The 14,108-nt window shown below is 43.4% G+C and overlaps 1 long non-coding RNA gene across 6 annotated transcripts; it reads left to right on the top strand.

Moving 5' to 3' along the window:
- The first annotated feature begins 955 nt into the window (after nucleotides 1-955).
- On the top strand, nucleotides 956-13,637 carry LOC135375707 (uncharacterized). 6 transcript variants are annotated; one of them, XR_010417348.1, is made up of 7 exons: nucleotides 956-1,128; nucleotides 2,258-2,412; nucleotides 2,468-2,541; nucleotides 3,405-3,603; nucleotides 4,843-5,043; nucleotides 12,816-12,911; nucleotides 13,317-13,637. It is a non-coding gene; the product is annotated as an uncharacterized LOC135375707 (long non-coding RNA). The 6 variants fall into 6 exon arrangements; XR_010417347.1 differs by having other exon boundaries at nucleotides 3,367-3,603; XR_010417351.1 differs by lacking the exon at nucleotides 2,468-2,541 and having other exon boundaries at nucleotides 2,258-2,311; nucleotides 3,367-3,603.
- Nucleotides 13,638-14,108: the final 471 nt, after the last annotated feature.

Raw genomic sequence — 14,108 nt, 5'->3', positions numbered from 1 at the left:
ATTACTAATTATATCCTCCAAAGGTACCTAACCTGGTATAGTTTTGGAGTAAACGAACATGTGCAGCTCTTACAAGAAATCGTCCCAAACAATGAAGAGGTATACTCACCTTCATCACCTTCCTTTTTCCGGGACCATTCGGTGGGATACGAAAACCCGAGCCAAGTCGCGTTCGAAATCTTTCAAACAACTCTCAGATTCAACATATCCATGCCAACACGTCCGATTTTTTCGCAAGTCGTGAACGTGCTTCTTCAGCACCTGATATTCATCACAGTCCACATTCATCCCCTAGCCTTCTTTCCGGGAAAAAGCAGCGAATCAAGCCTGGTAGACAAGTGAACACAAGCGTTGTACAGCACCTCAGCACGACGCAAAACAGCTACTGGAGACGCCGCTTCTCGCGCGCGTCTAGTCCCGGCGTGTCATGTGCTGCGCGCGGTCGGCATGCGGTGTCAGATTTTGTTTTTCTTAATTCTTTACCCGCCGCGCGTCTCATATGTTTTCCCCGTTAATATCCCCTGCTGGCCTGCACTTTGGCGTGTGTTCGTCTATTTCACGTGGTCTCTAAACTCTGTCTCTAACTCTGCTCAATGTTGCAGCAATTTTTGCGCAGGTGAGTTTCCTGCACGAAACAGTCCTTCGCTTTATGGTGCGTTTTCCCCTTTACCACTGCGTGCTCCGCAGGAAAGCCAGCAACGAAGGCCACGAGTAGCAATCGACCCGGTCACGTGACGCGGAGGCAACGGTCACATGATCGGAGAGGCTCCGCCCATGTGACTTAGGCTACAGCCGAAAAGAGCCTCCCGCGAAAAGTGAGCAGATATTTCGAAACTTTGTCAACCAACGCTGGAGCGCGCATCCTCCTTCGGCCAATGGGCATCCGTCATGATGCCTGACCAGCCTGACGATGTAGTAATACCACGTGACTGTGACGTGATTTTATTTTTCTACTGCCGCAAATGCGGGGAGCTGGGGAGGCCTGGTTCGAATCCTACAGCTGGCTAACCTTTTCAATGACTTTCATCTTCCAAGCTACTTCCCGTCCCATCGCTTAAAGCCACAGGATATATCCATATCCATCCCAATCCATCCAGCATCTTTCAAAATGACAGCTCCCGTAAAAAGGTATTGTTTTCACCATGTCCCTCCTTGTGTGCAGAGTCAGCTTCTCAGTTTGAATGACGCAGGTTATCATCAACATATGTTACCCGGTGCCTGTTCTTCAAACGTCGTTATCAGATCGCCCTAGCTTATGGTTTCTGTTATATTGGCCAGAAAAAACGTTTCCTAAATGATCGTTTGAGAGAGCATTCCTTAAAAGTAAAAAATAAAGCTTCAAACTCCGAAATTGTTAAGCATTTGGAAGAATGTTAGGATTGCTTCAATTGTAAAGGCTTCTGAAGCGGACCTTCACAGAAGGCTTTTGAGAGAGAACCTTTGTATAATCGCTTGTGGAAATGTATCCCAGCAAAGTGTTCGTTCTCCCGAATTGACCACATATGTTTTCCTCAACTGCGTGTCTTTCCTTCCCTCCGTTGTGTATATATTTGGTCTGCAAAGTAAAGCTTTCAGCTGTGTTTGAGACTTCGTGTTGTGCCTATCCCTTTGCTCGTATGTTGGCGAGCCGACACTACGGGTGTTCTGTTCTGTGCGGTGCATGAGTTGATGTCATAGATTCACGGAAGAGGTTGTAGGACATTCATGTTGATCGCTGATCATTTCATCTATGTCTCGGTGTGACAGACTTCGTCATCTCAACCTGAATGTGCACTGCTACTGAGGCATGTCTGTTTGCAGGCGCACTGTCAATCAAGGATCATCATCATCATTATTATTATTATTATTTATAATATTATATATATATTCCATGTTATGAAAGTAAAATAATAAAATGTGGACGACAGATTACAAGAAAGTTAAGAAAAACTAGTTTATTTGGTGGGTAATCTAACACAAAGATTATAATATGCTATGAAGAGTTTAAAAGAATGATCGACATTTTGACAGTGGCACAGTCTGCATCCGGACAAAAAGGACCTTTTTGTCCTGAGCTGTGAGCTCGTCAAGTCACCAAGGTGACTTTTTTTGGTAGTTCCCGCCACATGTTATGCTATGTTGAAATTAATTATTATTATTATTATTAAAAGGCAGCAGGGCAGGAAAAAAAATTGTTTCCTAACACTAAGGTACGCCTTTCCAGTCTACATTTTGAAATCTTTTGGCATTCAGTCAATCAGTTTTTCCGTCATTTCAGGTTTACTGCTCTATCATCAATTGGGAATAAGCCAGTCAAGCAAAGAGCAAACAGGTGATGCTTGCACTATAGCTGCACCTGCGTACGATACTACAAGTCAGGTTGAACCAAAGTCTGATGCCATTCAGTGTACTGGCGTGATAAAAACCGAGCCGGTACGTGTGTAAGCGTCCTAGGTAATGTGTCACTAATATTCTAGAACATGTTCAGCAGGTTGAATGCATTGACGGCACTGAAGGGTATGGTTGTCCAAAAGATGAGGTTCCATCACCTGAAACAAAATGGTCAGGGCTCCAAGTCTCGTGTTTACCTTTTAGTAATGTTTGTTTCACATTTAACCAATCTTGTATGGCATTGCACTAAATGGAGGAGAGCCAGCAGCGGTGGCATTTTCGGAGTATTTAACCAGGAATATTCGATATGTAGCATTTAATTTCAAAGGAAATAGTGTCTCGTTCTTGACGATCCCTTCGACGTAGTTTCCACTGATATGTCTAAAAATTTATCAGTTTACAAATCACGTCTGCGAGGATTTAGGGGAAAAGTGATTTCTGACGTAATATTGTTTTTGTATACAATATGCAACAAACACGTAGCGCCGCTACGCATACGAGTGTTCCCGCAACATACAAGTCCGCCAAACCACATGTCAGAAGACAGATCTGTGTCATAAATTTTGCTTACACCCACGAGGGTCTGTATGTGTAATAACCAAGATGAAAGACAAAATTCTAAGCATGGCAGAAATGTTAACAAGAACAAGTGGCAGCACCACGTCCTGCATCACATGGAAGTGTAGGCAGTTACTCAGTAAAAGTGTAAAAGGAAAAAAGAAAGTGTATGTGTGCAATGGGTAACCCATGGAGTCGTGTATAGTGTATGTTGTTGGGTATGCATACATGTAGAGCTCCCGTCAACCTTAATATTAACACTGAAAAAGTTCAGTCTCATTTCCAGGCGGGATTACAGCCGCACTGGGGAAATTAACACTAATTTTGTTCAACTGAGATTTCCTTATGTCCCCAAGGGTTGCTAGAATAGCACCCGGTAGCTTAACCATATTGTTTCCAGTGTTATTATTAAGGTTGACGAGAGCTGTACGTCTGCAGATGCAATGCTGTATTTCTCAGCCTGGGGATCCAAACAGGTTTACGGCACAAAGCACATTGCTGGTGCAAGAAGGAAGACCTCACAGGTGACAGATTGCACATGCAGCTATTGTGCAGCAGCTGTCTCCAATCTGTGGCTGAGCACTAGTTCTGGACCCCAAGGTGTGTCTCCACACGTCTACCTTTGATCTCACTGCGCTTGGAAAAAAATCCCGCAAGTCATCTCTTGGAACCAGTGTGAGCTGACTGTTGTAGTTTTTGTGACTTTTGTGAGGCAGCAGCCGAGACAATTAAAACGAGGGATGTGCCAACCGATTCGGCGAATCCACGAATCCTAGGCAGGGATTCGAGATTCAGGAACCCCAATCCGAGTGCAAACCCCAATCCAAGTGCCCAAAACGGCGAATCGAATCTTTGGAATCCACCAACCATGCTTGTTCCTTTCTTTTTTCAAATTGGCGCCACTGGGGTACGTCGAGAGCCTCATTGGCTGGTGGGTGTTTTCTTGTTTGTTAATTTACATTATCTGAACCGCAAGAGTTCAGGCAGGAACTGTTACATTAGAAGTTTAAAAGTAATATTGTTTTGCTTTTGATTGTCGCTTTACCTTTCTCGAAATAATTCAGACTTAACGTATTTCTTGTCGTCGATGAACAATATGGTAAATAGGTTAAGTAAACCGTATGGGTTTACTTTCTCCCGAAAACCCCGAAACTGAGCTTTTTCTCATTTTTTCATTAAACGAATGTATATCATATTCTGCTTCAAGACACTTTACAGTAGGAGTTTTTTTTTTTTTTCTTGGCTTTGCAAACTCTTTTTAAGGAATGGATTCGAAAGATTCGAAATTCGTAAGATTCGTGGATTCGCAGAACCTTCCTTGGATTTGGATTCGGATTCGCAAAATTCTGGATTCGTCCTATCTCTAATTAAAACATAGGATGATGAACATTACAACAGAGTGACAGTGCGGGATAAAGCAATGCTGTCTCTTTTATGTTGTATTATAAATGAACCTCCCTCAAAGTCTCGCCATGCAAGGCAAAATGTGAATAGAGCCTGAAGTTTCTGTGAAGTATACATATTTTTTTCTAAATTTGGGGGGTAAGAATTGGGTAACTAGATGTGTGCACTAAATTTGTGCGAATTCGCGTGAGAAAACTTCCAGTATGCTAAATTCGAGGATAAATCTGGCTCGGTTACTCAAACTAACTGTAGCGGACTTGTACAAACGGTGATATAACTGCATTTGCAGCCAAACAAGTAAGTTTCCTTCAGTCATTCCTACAGGCATCCCAGTGAGGGCAATTCGCCGGGTAAAAATTGGGCTTCACACTGAAGAAGCAACCTTCAATTCGGGGTGCAAATTCGGTGAAGATGCGGGTAAAACCCTAAAACTTCAGGCTCTAATTATGAATGTCACGTGAACATTACTCCTTTCCACGAATTCTCGAAACAACTCTCAAAACTTGATAGTTTCAGATTCTCAAGGAGTAGGTGCTGCCATCGCGAGTCCATCCATTTTTCTCCCAGGAACAGTGAGCAAACCTTCCCGGTGTCTGCTACACTTGGAAGACTGCCGGCAGCTGTGCTGAGGAGCAAGGTTGCGAGATGAGAGACAGATTGAGGATTCCATCACACCATACTTCTCAGGACTATAAATAGAGCTGAGCGCTGGTAAGTACATTTGTACCTGCAGATGTGCCCCTGTGAACCTGTGGTGTGCGGTGCAGGTATATGTAATAGCTTCGAAAGCTCCGCGTGTCACTGTAGCTGTTCAAGTATTCATGTTCGTCAGCGTTGCCTCAACGTAAAAATTGTAGCGTGCACAACCCGCAACCGCTTGGTGGTAACTTATTTTGATGTTGGGAAAAATTCCAATATTTGAAAAATGTTGAGTATCGGCTTTCGAATATGAATCAAGTGCTGGAATATTGTACTAGTATTAGTATTTGAAATTTCAAATATTTGCCCTTATTTTGATGTTTGGAAAAATTCCAATATTCGAAAAGCGTCGAATATTGGCTTTCGAACGCGAATCAATATACTGGAATATTCTACTATATTTGTATTTGAAATTTCAAATGTTTGCACACCTCTGCTATAATTTTATTTGATGACAGTTCTGCATCACGTAGAGAAACAATATTTTCGATAATACAGACACATGGATGAGACACAGTGAGGCACATGGATTCTAATGTGGTTGTGGCCACACTGGGATAAGAACAATTTTTTTTTTACTCTACCGTAGATAAACATCGTATAACTGGCCACAACATCTGGGTATCGGCTGTTGCTTGTAGCTACACATCCTGAGTACGAAATTAAGACAGCGTGTAGCGTATTTTCAGGTGAACTTGTTTCTGCATTTTAGTGCCCCAGTAAGTCCATATCGGTAGTTTAACGGGAAACAGGTTCTCAAACATCTGTAGCCGTATGAAATGTACCTCATACCTCGTACCTTATTTGTCATAAAAAACAACTCCAGAGCGTGCAGAAAAAAGCAGCTCGATTCATTTGCAACGACTTCTGTTCAACAACATATGCAACAAGTTTGTTTCACAGATTGAAGTTGCTCCCACTTGAAGAACATTTTAAGGTACTCCGTCTAAAACACCTTTTTCACTTATTTCATTCTCATTATCCATTCCTGGTGGATGATGCCTTAGAGTCAAGACATAAACATAACTTTGCTTTACAACCCTTTTTTAGTTCACACAGAAATTTTTAAATTCTCATTCCTTCCACGTACAGTTGAGGACTCGAATGGTCTCCCAACTGCGATCACAACAGAACAAGACTGCAAAATTTTGGGACGCGAAAGACAAGGACTGAAGGGAGCACACAAACACAAGCGCCACTCACAACTGAAATGTATTGCAGGTAAAGAATGCATAAATACACAACCGGTATCAGGGAACACGTGCCGAGTAGCAGAGCTTAATACATGCTGATGGACGCATGGCTCCCATTAGATAATAAGGTGCGTAAATTAGGTATTTAGGAAGGCAAGTTCTTTACCGAGGCGCCCTTGCAGCAACGATCGTGGCTTCAAATCCACCAACATTACTGGCGAGCTGTTCAGGAAGTCCCTGTTTTCTGGCAAACTAATCGATGGTATGGATGACGTCCAGTTTCTCCTTGGTGTTCAGGACACGGTGGCATGGCGCTCTCCCACAAGCCAACACAAGTGACAAAGAACTGAGAAACAAAACAAAACTATAGAAGGGGGAGGGGGTTCGGAGCCTACTTACCCTGTCCACTCTGCGGGAGAATGACCTCTCCTCCTCGCAGGAGTGACGTATTGGCGTCGCCCCGTCTCTGGAGGAGCCACGGGCTTCCAAATCTTTGTTTCTGGGTACGGGAGGAGCAAGTTTTTTTTGTTCTGCACGTTCTGTTTCAGGACGAAAAGTACGCATTAACCGATATTGAGGCTGCGAGCAGCTACGGCTTAGCGGGTAGCAAATACATTGGTTTCAATGGGAGTCGCGACGGGGATTCAGCGCAACTATTGCTTAAGCGGGTACGTATTAACGAGGTTTCACTGTACCAATAAACATGACACCCCTCGGCTTTTGGACTATGTTCAATTCAACAGTAACAAACAAAGGCAGGGCAATCTTACAGAAATCAAAGAATGTATACGGACATTAATATTGGGAAAGGTCATAAGCGGAATGACGATAAGTAAATATTGAGCTTTGTAAAAGCAAGCCCTTGTCCCAACTGGATTACTTTACCCCTTTATGACTTCTGGTTCTGGTACAGTACACCGCAAATGCTCGGGATACTGGTTATTCAAGAGGTTATTTGGCATTGTTGCAACTGTATCACCCATGTTGATGGTGCTCAGTTTCAAGGATTTGTCCTGGTCATCTTAATTTGATGTTAGGATACCACACTGTCAAGAGTAGAAGGAAGCTTTAGTGGCACTAGGATTGGTCACTAATTTTTGCCGAACCGTGCACTTGGGGAAAATGAATAAATGTTTCCGGTGGCTAGATTGAGGGCATCCTTTTTTTTGTGTTGTGTGTGTCTGCGAGGCATGACCTGATGATGGTCGAACATAAAAATGCGCCTGTTACAGAACGCCAGTGACAAGTTTGCTACAGGGTTTGAAGTTGGGCTAGTTGTTTGTTCTACATCGGGGGTGCCGAAGTGAGATTGCTATGTGGTCTATGTGGGCCCTGAGTAAAAAATTTTAAAATATTTGGCCCAAGTCTCATGAACTGTCGTGGTATCGATACAGCAACGCAACGAGGACAAGAAGGATCAGACAAATACAGGTGCTGACGAACAACTGAAGTTTAATCTGCAACTTCAGCTGTTAGTCAGTGCCTGTGTTTGTCCAGTCCTTCTTGTCCTCGTTGTTGCGCCGTATCGATTTGATTATCATTGGGCTCTGTAGTCATGCAGTATCTTGCGTTACTTAATGATAGGAAACTGTTACTGCTGACCTGTGTAACAGCCTAGGAGTCACTCACTAAGAGGCGAGCGCAGCCGATTGGCACATGACGACAGCGAAGACAACAAAAGCAACACGGACAAACGGAGGCGGTCAGATTTTCAGCTTTTAGTCATAATTAGGGTGTAAGATTTTCAGGTTTTACCCAATTCCCCGAATTGCATATTCAGTGATTTGGGTATAAATCCCGAAACACATGGGACGCGAACAAAGCGAGCGACACACGCCAATGTTGCCACATTCGTCAACTGCAAGCTGTTGCGCGCGAATATCAGTAGTCGGCAGACTCCGGCGTACAGTCTTTGTGCGTGGTTTTGCAAGGTCACACGCATGCCGAGCGGTGTGATATCGTCTGAAACATGCGAATGGCTTCCATCTGTCGCGCCTGTTCGGAATGAATGCGGCGGCCGAAACAGTACCCAGCACCAAGTTATATAGTTGAAAGAAGTCGGGAGTCAAAATAAACGGAATTGCCAATGAATCTCCTAAAGTAACGAAACTTCAACTCTCTTTTCTCCTACTACACGGGGAAATGAAAACAAAAAGTGTTTCTCATATGAAGACTCGTAACAGCATCTTGTTATGCGAAGTAACCCATTAATCCATGTGCAGGTTTTCATTACCATGCAGATTTGAATTGCCATTCAATTCAGTGCAGTGGCCTAGCCAGGGGGGTTAGGGTGTTCAAACCACTCCCCCCTCGAGATCATACCTTTGGTAGTGCATTTAGGAGAGGGAAACAAGGGTGGAATCGTCCTTCCCAATCTAAAGTACCCATGGAACCCCCCGAAATACCCCATTGATTCAGTGCAAGTTTGAATTGCTGTTTACCATCATCGTCATTTTGTCACAGACAGTGTTATTACTCAGCTTGGAAGATGTCTTCATTTACATTCGTGATAAGTGTAACAAGCGTGATAAACCTGATTTTTTGCCTGTGTCACATCATTCCAGAAACTTCGCACCCAAATTCACCCGAATTGGGTGCCACTGTTTTCCACCTGGCTTTTAGCCCCCAAATGTGGCAAAAAGTATTTCCCGAAAACCTCAGACCCTAATCATAAGCAAACTTTAAAGGGACGGTCTCGAAGAGCCAGGGTGATTCAGAAGCTAACCCAAAGCTATCTTAATGAGTACTGTCGTGGACAAAAAGCCGGTGCTTGAATAACAAGTTCTTTGTTGAAAGCACTCTTGTAGGAGTCATCACTATGACGTGGGATCTTCTGTCGTAGTAATCTATTCCACGGGAAAGCAATCGTTGCAAGTCGCAGCGCAAACTTGCCATAATAGTTCACAAGACCCAAAACCAAACGCAACAGTTGCTTGTGTTTTCGGCCTAGGAGCGTCCGCAATTTCTCTAACTTTAAGCGGTGAAATATGTACTCCAGCTGCACTGATCAAGTGACCCAAGTAATGCAAACTGTCCTCGAAAAGGTCTCACTTTTCTCGTTTAACACGCACACCATGTTCCACCAGTCTTTCTTACACTGCACCAAGGTTCACTAGATGTTCCTCAGGTGCTGCACCTGCTACTAAGATGCCATCCAGATAACACGAACCTTTTGGTAAACCTTTCAAAATTCATACACCTCCATTCATAATGTTCTTTCCACACCGAGTCTGGGAGGTGACACGGGTTCGAATCCTGTCACCTGCTGAGCTGTCTGAGGTTTTCCCTGGGTTTTCCAAAGACTTTCCAGACGAATGTCGGCACAGTTCCCCCTGAAGTCGGCCCAGGACGCATACTAATCCCCCACCCACTCCTTTCTGTTGTCCTCTCTCCATCTGTCCACATCTGTATGCCACTCATAGCCACAGTTGCTTCGCGGCGCTAACACAGAAAAAAAAATCCTAGTGTTCCGCATGATGCTCTGAACGTTCCATGCGTAGACGCTATGCCGAAAGGAAGTCTGTTTACTTGGTAAAGACCCCGGTGAGTGTTCAAGGCTAAATGCTTCTTGGAATCTTCACACATCTCTACCTGTTGATAAGCTCGGCTCAGCTCTATCTTCGAAAATTCCTATCTGCCAGCCATCGCTGCAAGCAGTTCCTCTACTCTGGGCGAGGGATAGCGGTCAATATCAAATTGTGGGTTTGATTGTTGTTTTGTAATCGCAGCACAATCTTATTATCCCATCCTTCTTATCAACTGGCACCAGAGGAGTGGCTAACTCACTAGTTGTTATGGGAGTAATTACGTCCATTTCTTCCAGGGATGGGCAGAAATACTCATATTTTGTATTATAATACTAATACATAATACCTCCTAGAAATCAGTATTATAATACTAATACGTAATACTTTGATTCTAAGGTATTATAATACATAATACTAATACTAGTAATACATTGATACGTACCGCATATTCCGCATTACTTATCGAGACAGTCATTCTCCAAAGACGTTTTATTTCAGATGCTTACATTTTTAGCATATTCTCAAAGGCATAGTCCTCTATAGGGCATGGCAGTGTGGCAGTAGGCTATATCAGTGTGGCAGAGTCTTGATTTCGTCCAGTCTGGACGATAAAATGTGGGCCGTTCAAAAGTCTGACTGTCCATAGTGCAACCACGTACTACAGGGGTGACTGGCTGGTCTGGACGCGCTCTATCATACCACAAAGGGCTTCCGACTCATCCTTATGGACGCTGAACTGGAAGGAGTGCGAGGAGGCCTCCAGTAACCTCTGGCCCTGAGGTCTCATTAGCTTTGGGATAATTTGGGGCAGGGGAATAATAAGGACCTTGTTCTTGTCCAAATATTTGTGGGACACGAAAAATTCCCGATAAAGTGCACCGGTGACACTTAGCAGGTTACTCTTACGACCCCTGGGAAAGTATTACACTTTCAAATGTATGTAATACCGTGATTTTGTGTATTATATAATACAGGTACAAATACATTTCAAAAATGAGTATTATAATACATAATACAAATACTCAAAAGTATTACAGTAATAGTATTATAGTAATACAAAGTATTACTATTACTGCCCACCCCTGATTTCTTCGAGTTTCTTTAACTCATTTTCCACGGCTGGTAGCAACGCGACAGGGACAGTGCGTGCCTTCAGGAATCAAGGTCGACTGCCTTCCTTGAGCAATAAACGTGCCGAATCATCTGTCGAAGATTGGAGGCCCATCCATTCATGGAGCAAGAGGCATCCTCACAAGCCGACATAGTCACCTCGCAGCTTGGGTCAGCCTGCGGGTGGGAGAGTGTTCAGGAAAATTAAGATCATCGTGGGGGCAGGGCTCAAGCTCGTGTTATTCGAGCTTGATCATACATTCCTGTTTATGCTACCATCGAGATCAGTAAAACTTTTGCCTACCTTTCCGCTCGTCTGCTGTTCCTCTACATAACAATTTGGTGCCTTCTCCCCTTCGATAGTGCATAGTCCATCGTTAAAGATTGCTTTGTGATTGTCGAAAAGACTGCTTAGCCTATGTTCCATATTCCTGGGCAGGGTAGCTTCACACTTGTGCAGTTCGGTAGTTCCACAAATTGATGCCCAGTTGAGTCGAAGATGGTGCAGGCACTCTCGTCAGAGCAGGGGAGGTCCATCCTAGTTCACTACGTAAAGTGGAACAGTTGCCACCTGCTGATCATGCTTGACATGCATGCGAATGACGCCTTCTGGTGCCGCAGACTGGCCCGTGTAACTCTGTAATGTTAAAGTTGTGGATCCCAGGGTCTGCAAACAAAATGCGTCTTCAAAATCCTTGTCTCCTAAAGCTTGTGCTTTATCAACTGCTTTTTTAAATGTCACGTTCTTGTCTTCCATAAATAGGTCTTTCTGAGCTTCCACTCGTTGCGAGCTGCAAACAGATCTGTCGTGCCACGTCTCGTCCAGAAATGTGCTGAAATCGCGAGTCTCGGCAAGCTTTCGTAATGTGGTGGCCAAGTCTTTGATACTTTCACTGTCCGTCTGGGCATGCCTGTGAAATTTTGCTCATTTTCCTATTAGTAGTATAGATAATTTTGATAAATAATGGTCACGAAGTAACTTCTCTGAACGACTTTGATGAGGGTGCATCAGGGCTTGCGAGTGATTTCAGGATTGCGTACATCTTGGCTCATATTATATGAGAGCATGCACCTTCTCTGCATCTTGGATGCGATTTACTTTCAGGTAAGATTGGAGTCGATCTTCATATGCCGGCCAATCACTAACGGAGTTGTGGAAAGGTTCCAAGTGACTTACTCGAATGCGTGTTTCCATATCCTTAAGCCATTGTCTGTGCCTCCATGTCCTCCTTTTGCTCTGCTGTCGTAGGATTGGTCGTACATCTTTCTTCCTTTCTTTATTTATTTTCGAAAGCACATTTACAGAAGGGACACAGATCTATAACAGGACTGTGAGGACAAAGCCCTGTGGTACAGTCCAAAATGAACAATCAGTTAACTAGAGCAGTTACAATAAGAGTAAGTAGAGTGGAACCAGAACACTGAATCCCCCCCAAAAAAGAAGGGTAACAACGACATTGGGGTTGAAGTGAGAGAAGCAAATGCAGTCAAAACATCGCAACAGGACACTAGTATCATGTACAAAAATACATTTTAACATTCCTCATGAAGCAAGCATGGCTAGCAGTAGAGCGTAGCTCAAATGGTAGTCCATTCCAGAGTAGTCTTTTGTTATAAGCGGTGAGATTATCGCAAAAGAAGACAAGTCTCGTATATTTAGAGCTGTCAAGCGATTTCAGCCTCTCCTTCCTACCAAGCCAGGAGTCTCTTGTGAACCTTTCCTTAAACCTGATCTAGCTCGTCACCACTATGTTACATCCCAGACATAGCACATGTAGGCTGTATCGTAGAAGGATCTTTATTCTACAAAGAGCGTGGTGCCCTCCTTTCACGGGATTACCATCAACCTGCGTTTGGTATCCCGTCAGCACATGTTTTTGAGGGTCTTTTCCAGTCAGTCTCAAAAGTGCTTGCTACATGACATGTCTGTAACCCCAACACTATTTTCCTGAAGAATGCTGGACCAAGAAGAGCAATGAGATCTACAATAACAACGGAGGGATCATGGGAAAGTTTTGGATAGTCTTGGTGAACTACGAGTCAATCAAAGGTCAGTTGCTGTAGATCATGTAGGGGAGAGGGGAACCTTTGTGATGTGGTACATACGCACATCGTCAAAACAAAGTTCATCGTTTCCACGCTTTACTATTCAGACATTATAAAAGCAGAACTGGCCCCAAGAACATGGAACAGATACTGAAATAACGGAATATGCGGTGTTAGTACTTTTTGTCGCTTTGTGCCGACTCGACAGAGTGTGTCTGGACAATACAGTGCCTCTTTATTTGCATGTACAATTTTTCGCGATTTTTTAGCGGTCGCGAAATAAATTCGTGAATATTAATGCGTCGCAAATAAAAATATGTTGACAGTAATGTCAGAAGTACAAACTCTCCTTCGAGTCCTTTGTTGAAATGTCATAATTAATCCACAAGTGCTCTTTTCTTTCTTATAGGCTTCATAGGCACCGGAAGCAACCTTCTCATCGCTGACTAAACAGGAATTGCAGTGGCCATCCACAGAGGCAATGTCCAAAAGAGGCTGGAGCAGTATTTTTGTATTTATTTATTTATTTTCCCCTCAAGGCCCAGACGGGCAATACAGAGGGGAGTGGTTAAAAATAAACAATAAATACAATGTGGAACATTAAGAAATTACAGGAACGATTAGTATATCAGTAACACCAGAAAGCTAGGTTACATAATAACAAACTAAAAAAACAACATGATATTACACGTGATAATACAGCTTACAATGAAGAAAAACCTGCTTTGCATTATGGTGCAATGTTAGATATGGCACGATAAAATTGAGAGTGATCCCTGATGTCCGTAAGCGATTCGGTAAGGCGGTTCCACTCTCCTGATGCGCGAAAAATTAAATGACTGATGACGCGCTTCCGTTCGACGTGATGTAATTCCAACCTGTGCAGGATGATATGTATGATGGTGAAAGTAGTAGATCATTGCTTAAGTATGGTATGTGATGAAAGATTTTGTGAAACAACGAAAGACTCGGAATCTTACGGCGAGTTGCGAGAGGGGGAAATTGTCTTTCATTGATATCACGCTTGCTGCGCGATTATAATTTCGGTGGATGAAATGCGCTGCATTATTTTGGATGAGCTCGATTGAGTTAATAAGAGAAATGGAGCAGGGGTCCCATATTGATGCAGCGTAGTCAAGCTTACTGCGTGTCTTACACAGTGTTAGTTTTATAGAACTGAGGGCGTTTGAGAAGTTGCGAC

The sequence above is a fragment of the Ornithodoros turicata genome, unplaced genomic scaffold, assembly GCF_037126465.1.
Source record: "Ornithodoros turicata isolate Travis unplaced genomic scaffold, ASM3712646v1 ctg00000916.1, whole genome shotgun sequence".
Taxonomy (NCBI): Eukaryota; Metazoa; Arthropoda; class Arachnida; order Ixodida; family Argasidae; genus Ornithodoros; species Ornithodoros turicata.
This window is presented reverse-complemented; position numbering and strand designations above follow the sequence as displayed.